The 8,801-nt window shown below is 43.7% G+C and overlaps 1 protein-coding gene across 1 annotated transcript in view; it reads right to left on the bottom strand.

Moving 5' to 3' along the window:
• Window positions 1-302: 302 nt before the first annotated feature.
• Window positions 303-8,801, bottom strand: part of LOC124605993 (tyrosine-protein kinase receptor torso-like) — a 95,243-nt gene continuing 86,744 nt past the window's right edge. Inside the window, exon 11 of the mRNA XM_047137955.1 lies at window positions 303-2,427. The gene's annotated coding sequence lies outside the window, so the exon portion shown is untranslated. The remainder of the gene's footprint in view (window positions 2,428-8,801) is intronic.

Genomic DNA, 8,801 nt, shown 5'->3' with positions numbered 1-8,801 from the left:
ATAGCGAATGCATTGTTGTTTACTTCTTGTACAGATAAATATTATCAATTTTTGTATCTAGGCTGTGTGCACAGAGGGTGGATAGTAATTACTACCAATTATATATCCAGTAAGACCGTATTTTGTTTTAATTATTGTTAAAAAAATTTCTACGTTGTATATTTATGATTCTGTAATGTAACAAGTCTTTAGCAAGTAAATCAAAATTGATAAATTTGAGAGTTTGCTTTTAATTCAATACTGGTTTTTCAAAATTTTAATGGTAAGCCTAATTACTAACTCAAAACATTTTTCAGCTCAAATTGTATTTATTCTCATTTCTAAGAAAATCAAATTCTGCAAGTTACATTTCATAAACTAATATTTTGGTATCTTATGAGTAGCCACAGTAACTTGGGCAGGAGCACATATAACTTATATGAATAATTAGATAGAGATGAATTATCATTAACATAAAATGAGAAACATCTTTTTTATATTTTTACATTCTTCTTTAATTTTTAGATTAGTTTTGTACTGAATAAATTTTAAGAATTATCACATTGTTTCATACGTTCACAAAATTCTGGCCCCTTTTTGTTATCACTGGTGAAAATACAGTTCACAGTCTACCCAAAGGTGGTGTTGTGGAATATTTACCACTTTTATCTGTTTCGAACCTATCCATACAAAATAAAATACTGCAACTGACAAATAATTAAAAAAGTGTAATATAAATATAGACTGATTATTTTTATCTATTGAACCTCTTACATCTCTTTGCTAAAGCGAACAATAATGAAATTCCTCAAAATGATCTGAAACTGAGAAAAATCTTTCAGATTAGTCAAAACATTGATCATATTTTTCCAGGTAGGGAGGTAACTGACCATATGCTTTTCAAAAGAACTACTCTAGAATTAGCTGTAACAAATTTAGGGAAACTTCTGCAAATCTAAATATGCCATCCATAAGAATATGAATCCCACCCTTCTTAAATAAAAGTCCAGTGCCTCAGACTGCAGCACCTCTCTCAATCTCTCTTCCGTCACTGCTTTACTGTACTTTTTTTCCTTTTGGTTACAGTTCCTTATCATTCACACTAGTCAAATTGATAGTTGCAGTAAGAAAAATATTTGGAGATTCATCTGTTTGAGGTATATAAACATACATGCAACATGAATTGCAATGCATATGTTGGTATGCAGACCAGGTGAGGCAAAATTTCAGAACTTTTTTGTAGGATTACGTAGATAAGTGTGCTTATGAAAACTACACCTAAGTGGGTTTCAAACTCTGTGTACAGCAAATTATGATTGAACTCTGCACAAATCTGTAATATAGTATCTGCTGTTTATGTGGGCAGTGCTTTCCAGTAGCTATTTCCTTCATATCCTTTTTTATGGACTAGTGTCACTAGTTGATTGAAACTTTAGTTCTGCTTTATTGCAAACAAGAATTTGGCAGTTTTCAGTGATCAGATTGTTATTTCAGATACAGATTGTGCAACACTGCAGAGAGCTGTGTTGTTAAATTTCAAATGGAACTGGTTGATTATGTATGTACTTGATTACAATTAATTTCTATTCTTTGTATCTGGCTAAAAGAAAAACTAATACATATTTATCAAGTAATTGCAGTCTTAGTCACTGATGTAATGTGCGATTAAATATATTTTGCAGTGAACACTTATAATGCAGAAAAGTATTTGCTGTACTTGAGAGTAAAACGTGAAAGCAGGAAATTTTTACTATCTGCCTACCAAACTGCTAAGTTGTTTATTGATTGCTAACCAGTTTCTACAGTTCCAAGAACAGAACAACATATATTTTTCTACAATACTTTTTTATATTTTAACCTGTTTACTGCATAAAAAACTAAAGTACATTTGAATTTTACTGTGCAATAATATTGACAGCATTGGTATTAATGTACCATGCTAAGTTGCTGTATGTGGACGTCCTTCATTGTGTTCACTCTTGTTGCTTTTCTGCCCACCTCTGACTGTCAATTTGTATCAGAAAAGCAAGCTACAAGCAAACGACTGAGAGTAATACACATGGACAGTCATAACTTTAGTTTTGCTGACAGCACACAGAAGTTAGTTTTAGATATAAATCAAGAAAAAATCCTGTCAGCATATAGTTTTCATTGAATTATGCACTAACTGCATTATAAAATGCTTGCACAGTAATTGTTTCCCCTTCAAAGTTGTATTTTTGTGCATTTTATACTGTAAACCCAGTATTTACAGGATTATTACATTACAAATTTCCTATGTAAGTATTTCACTCTCAAGACACATGTATCCGTTTTGGGATGATTGAAGACAAGAAAGCTCATAGTCTGCTAATGCAAACAGTAGGTGTAGTCCATTGCTTCTCCTTGGAGCATAAAATTCTCAAAGGCTGGGGTCCATATTATCTTGTGTATGTCACCTTCCAGCATCTGCAACATGAAAGTGATTTATACATGGATTATATGAAGTGGCAAGAAAGGGAAGGCTATAGTGGAGAAGCAGCAGCTAGGAAAGAAAAGAGGAAGTAGCCATGAGATGTAAAAGAAAGATGAAAAGGAAACATAAATAAATTGAAACAGTGGTAACAGTGACATGGAAGTGAATGAGAAACTGGAATATTTTGAGGGAAATCTGAGAAGCAAACCATTTTCCATCTGTGAAGATATGGGATAATGGTGCTGCATGGAGGAATATAAATATCACATATGATATAACAAGTAGCATGTCCATGGCTAGAGTGTAGGAGAGCATATTCTATTTGACTGACCAGAGAAAGAAAATCATGATGTTAGGTGCTAGTATTTAATTTCACTACAAGAGACCATCCCATCAATTTCACAAGACCTCTGGAAGCCAATTCTGCCATTATATATGTCGGGCTCCAGTTCAGTGACATATAGGCTGCATCTGGCTCGAAGTCTTCAGCTGTAATCATTCATTCATCATGTTCCATAGAGCTCCAGGATGATCTAAAATGTGTAAATTAGCTAAATGGTGAGAATCTCACAAGCAAAACAAACACTGGACATCAGTATATTTGAGAATTGTGTTTGAAACACTTTCACAGCATGGCCTTAAATATAATACACCAGAATGCAAAACTTAAAAAGAAAGTAACTTTCATCTGATGTGTCACAGTCAAGTAACATAGCTTGATGAAACTTGGGTCACACATAGAAAGAACTGTTACAGTGTAGCTTAGAAGGTAACTGAAAGAAATAAGCAATTAGATGAACAGAAATAACACTTTTATTCAAATTATTACACTGAAGTCACTGTGACTCATGATAGTCCCCTAGGCACTACAAGTTGCAGTACGTGGTTCATAACAGGGTGGGTGGTCAGTGGACATGGCAATGCATACTCTTAAATTTGCTCCCATGCTGGCCATGAGGTTGGTAAGGCATGCTTGTGGTAGGGCTTTCTGTTCCTCCACCAGCTGGATGGTCATTGGTGCATTGGACGTGCTGCAGTACATTGCCCCAACACATCCTGGATGTGCTCAATAGGATTCCAGTTAGGGAAACTGGATGGCCAGTCGATTTGCCAAATATCCTCTCATTCCAAGAGTTCCTCCACCTTCCTAGTTTGATGCAGTCACACACTGCTGTTCATAAAAATTAAGCCGGAGCCAAACGCACACCTAAGAAGATACACCTGTAGAAGGAGAACAGTGTCATAATAAGATTGTATGGTGAGTTTACTGCACCCAAAGATTTGGAGATCAATAATCCTATGCAACATTATGCCTCCACATTCCACAACACCCACACCACCAAAAAGATTGTGTCTGATAAAGTTTCTAGGATGCATTACATGTTCCCACCTCTCGCCACATAAGGGTATACGCAGCATTATCAAACATGATCATTTTGGTGGTCCATGCATTATGGTATTGGGAGCCGTAATGTTGCATGGGTGTACTGACCTCCAATTCTCTGAACATGGTACACTCACCAGTCAACATTACTGTGGTGTGGTGGTGTGTTGGGGCTTATGGGTGCTCAACATCGAGGTCATCAGCACCCTGACACACATTAAAAGGAACGAATGTGGACAGACCTAATAAACCTGAAGCACACACTCAAAGAAAGCAGGAAAAGAAGGAAAATGTGACATAAGAAAGTAAAACCTAAGGAAAGGGAAAACATAGCAACAAGAATGCCACAGGAAATTGTCATTGGCTGGCCACTTACATAAAATATGGGCGAGCTTGTCACGCAGTGAGCAAATTAAAACCCTCTCCCTAAAATCTTTGTAAAAACATTTGACATGTCACAGAACTTTAAAACTTTAACTACATTCGTCCGAGTGTTGCCTAAAAGAGATGGCAGGTCTGCTGGCAAGTCAGCAGCGGCCCGCTGGTCAGAAAATAAAACGCAATCCAATAAAACGTGGCGCACAGTGACCTGGACACCGCAAGCATCACACATTGGAGGGTCCTCTCGCTGGAGCAGGAAGCCGTGCGTCATAGGGCTGTGGCCTATTCGAAGCCAAGTGAGGAGAACCTCGTCTCGTCAATGGGGCTGAAAGGAAGTACACCACACGTGCGTTGTGGGCTTGACTATACGGAGCTTATTGTCAGTCACTTCCAGCCACTCATCCTACCACCGACGCATGACTCGTGAGCTCAACAGCAAGGTGAGTGCGTGCAAGAGGATAGCACACTGAGATACTTGTGGATCGAGACACACCTCCTCGGCTGCGAGATCTGCCCTTTCATTCCCAGTAATGCCGACATGCCCCGGAACCCAGCAGAAAGCTACAACCTTCCCCAGTCGCTGTAGTCGGAGGAGGGCATCCTGGATGGTCTGGACTATTTTGTCTGCCGCATACAAATGTTGCAATGAGTGAAGGGCACTGAGTGAATCAGAACAGACAAGAAATTTAGGAGAGGAAGAATGTCTCATCTGCTCCAGTGCCCGCAAGATCGCAGACAATTCTGCATCAAAGACAGTAAAAGTCTGAGGCAGTCGGACCTTGAGGACACGATCCGGAAAAACAACTGAGCAACCAACGGAATCCCCTTGTTTCGACCCATCCGTAAAAACAGCTACATAGTCGTGGTGCTCAGATAAAATGGCAGAAAATGCTGCATTAAAAACGGTGGCAGGAGTGCAATCTCTCTTGTACTGCAATAAATTTAAAATCACTCCGGGCCTCTTCAGTAACCAGAGTGGCAGGCGGTTAAAACCCTGGATTTGGGGTTGTACAGACTCCACACCGAAGGACTCTAGCACACGTTGCACATGGATCCCAAACGGCAACGTAGCCCGGTGACGGCGGGAAAAAGGCGGTCCAGAGGTGGATGAGCAACAAGATGGTGAGCAGGCGAGGTGGGAGCTGCAAGAAACTTACAAGCCTGGCGCACCAGCAAGAGCTGCTGCCGGATGGTAAGTGGTGGTTCGCCAGACTCAGCACAGAGGCTGGGTACAGGACTGGTCCGATAAGCACCCGTGGCCAGTCGAATCCCAGCTTGGTGAACAGCGTCAAAGATCTGCAAATAAGACGGCCTTGCTGACCCATATACTATGCACCCATAGTCCAGCCGTGAACGCACAAAAGCTCGATAAAACAGAAGGAGACGTGCCCTGTCCACTCCCCAAGACCTGTGGCTGAGGCACTTGAGGATGTTCAGTGCCTTCAGGGTTCTGGCTTTCAAGTCACGTAGGTGTGGTAGCCATGACAACCTTGAGTCAAAAATTAGGCCCAGTAACCGCACTGTGTCTCTAAAATGTAGGACAGTATTCCCCATATGCAAGGCAGGCAAAGTAAAAAGACAACGAGAATGATTAAAATGAACACAAACACACCTATCGGCAGAAAACCGAAAACCCGTCTTTGCAGCCCACTCCTCTAACCACCGCACTGTTAGCTGCAACTGACGGCTCACAGTTGCAACACTGGAGGAGGAACAGAAAACAACAAAGTCATCCACAAATAAGGAGCACTGTACTGGACTCCTCACTGTAGATGTTATACTGTTGATGGCTATGGCAAAGAGGGTAACGCTTAAAACACTGCCCTGGGGGACACCGTTCTCTTGCTCAAAGCGATCAGACAGTGTGTTACCAACGTGGGTCTGAAAAAACCGCTGAGACAGGAAAGACCGAATGAAAACAGGGAGGCGGCCATGAAAGCCCCATTGATGCAGTTGTGCAACAATACAGTGTCTCCAAGTAGTATCATACGCCTTACTGATATCAAAGAAGATACCGATACAGTGATGCTGACGGAGGAAAGCCTGCTGAATAGCCGCCTCTAGGAGGGTCACGTTGTCGACTGTGGACCAAAATTTGTGGAATCCACACTGAAAGCGGCTAAGGAGCTGTCTGGCCTCTAACAGCCAGACCAGATGACGGTTAACCATCCGTTCCAGGGTCTTTCCGACACAGCTTGTCAAGGCAATACTACGATAACTACTGGGACATGAGCAGTCCTTTCCTGGTTTGAAGAAAGGGATGAGGATTGCCTCCCTCCATGAGGTGGGGAACACTCCTGTCTGCCATATGAGATTAAAACATTCGAGGAGGATTTCCATTGACACCGCTGGCAGATGTCGAAGCATGGAGTACCGGATGGGGTCGTAACCTGGTGCAGTGTCAGAAGTCTCAGTAACTGCCGATTCAAGTTCCCACATGGAGAAAGGGGAGTTTAGGCCTCAGAACTGTTCGACCAAAAGTCCAAGTTCTCTCTTTCGACAGTCGCACGGTAGCGACGAAACACTGGATCCTGGGTTGCAGTGGCAGTACTTTGTGCAAAATTCTCTGCCAGTGTCTGAGCATTGGCTCTGGGTGTCGTTTGGAGGCATCCCTGGTTCAGGACTGCAGCTGTTGGTAAAGGGCTGCGTTTACCGGAAATCCTCCGGATGGCTTCCCATACTTTTGTGGAACAAGTGGAACGGTTGATGGAGTCCAGGAACTCCTGCCATGACCTTTTCTTGCTCTCTTTAATGACATGGCGTGCCCTGGCTCTCGCGATTCGAAAGGCGGTAAGATTGACTGCTGTTGGGCAGCATTTAAATCGGCGAAGAGCCGCACGCCTGTCCCGGATGGCTGAACGGCACAAGGCACAAGGCGGCGCTTAAGAGGGCCAGAAGACTGTGGTTTCGACAGGTCAGCAGCATGATGGATCACAAGTGTGATGTGATCCACCCATTCCTGTAGGCTGTTGTGGCATTCAAAGACAGCCAACCGAGTGAACAGTGGCCAGTTAGCTCTGCCAATCATCCACGATGGCGGCCTATGCTCCAGCAATACACCATCCAGGAGATGAATGCGGATGGGGAAGTGATCGCTGGAATGAAGGTCGTCAATGACCTCCCAGTGAACAGAGTCAGTGAGGGTTGGAGAGCAGAAAGATAGGTCAATGGCTGAGAATGACCCAGTAGCAGTAGAGAAATGAGTCAGAGTACCTGTGTTGAGGATGCACAACACTTGAGACGTTAGGAGGCTCTCCAAAATTCGACCTCAAGTGCAAAGAGAAGTGGAGCCCCACAGGACATGATGGGCATTGAAGTCTCCCAGGAGGAGAAATGGGTGGGGGAGTTGGTCGATAAGATCTGTGAGAGCGTCTAAGGTCATTGCATCCAGAGGGGGTAAATAAAGGGAGCAAACGGTAAGCCTCCGACGTGAATGAATTTCAACTGCAACTGCTTGCAGGTCAGTATCCAGGGGGAGAGCAGAGGAGTGGTGGTCATTATTGACAAACACGGCGACTCCGCTTTTGGCCCTTTCTCCAGTCAGGTCATCTTTGCGATATAACGTATAGCCCCTTAGTACAGGAGCTTCAGATGGTTTGAAATGCATTTCCTGTAAACACAAGCACAGGGGGCGTTGCCGTGCTAGGAGGTTCAGTTCCTCCACATGTGCCCGGAATCTATTCATGTTCCACTGTATAATGGGAGCCATCTATCAGGGTGGGAGTACCTTCATTCTCACTTTCTGTCGGGGAGGAGAGCCCACAACAGGTGGAGGCTCAGTTTTGGGGCGAGATGATTGCCCCAGTCTGACATCAACCTCCATTGCCTCTGAAGAGGAGTTGAGAGAGACATCAGAGAGAATGACATCAACATCAGCAGACTGTATAACTTCAGTCTCCTTTAGTGGGCGAGTTTTTACCTTTGGCTTTGGCTTTGATTTTCCGGCCTGAGGTGGCATTGGAGACAAAACCTCAGAAGCAGTAGGGGGTGTAGCAGCGCTGGGGAGTGCACAAGACTGGACCCGAGAAGGGACAGGAATTTCCATGATGTCAGCTACCATGGCCTGGTCAGAAGGCCGGTGGGGGGGGGGGGGGGGGCGGGGAGCAGCAGGCTTCACAGGAATGGCAGCAGCACACGTACATTGACAAACGCAGGTGCTAGTGCTGACAGTAGCAACCTCCATTTGTGTAGCGGCATCGGTTTTCAAGACTGGCTGTTTCAGAACGGGAGAAAAGGAAGCAGCGAACGTGGGCGGCTGCATGGACTTGTAAATTTTCTTTGTCTCACCATACGGGATGCGTTTTGTGGTTTTAAGTTCCTGGATCTTCCGTTCCTCAAGGAAAACTCTGCATTCCCTACTCCACACAGGGTGATCCCCAGAGCAGTTGACACACTTGGGAGGAGACGAGCAACCAACTCCCTCATGGGCGGCTTTACCACAATTCCTGCAAGTGGCTTCCCCTCTACAGCCGAGAGTAGTGTGTCCAAAGTGTTGGCATTTAAAACATCGCATGGGGTTGGGGTAATAAGGACGTACACTGAGACGTAGGAAACCTACCTTCACATGCTCTGGCAATTTGGTGCTGCTAAACGCAAGGATAG

The sequence above is a fragment of the Schistocerca americana genome, chromosome 3 (assembly GCF_021461395.2).
Source record: "Schistocerca americana isolate TAMUIC-IGC-003095 chromosome 3, iqSchAmer2.1, whole genome shotgun sequence".
NCBI classification, from domain to species: Eukaryota; Metazoa; Arthropoda; class Insecta; order Orthoptera; family Acrididae; genus Schistocerca; species Schistocerca americana.
This window is presented reverse-complemented; position numbering and strand designations above follow the sequence as displayed.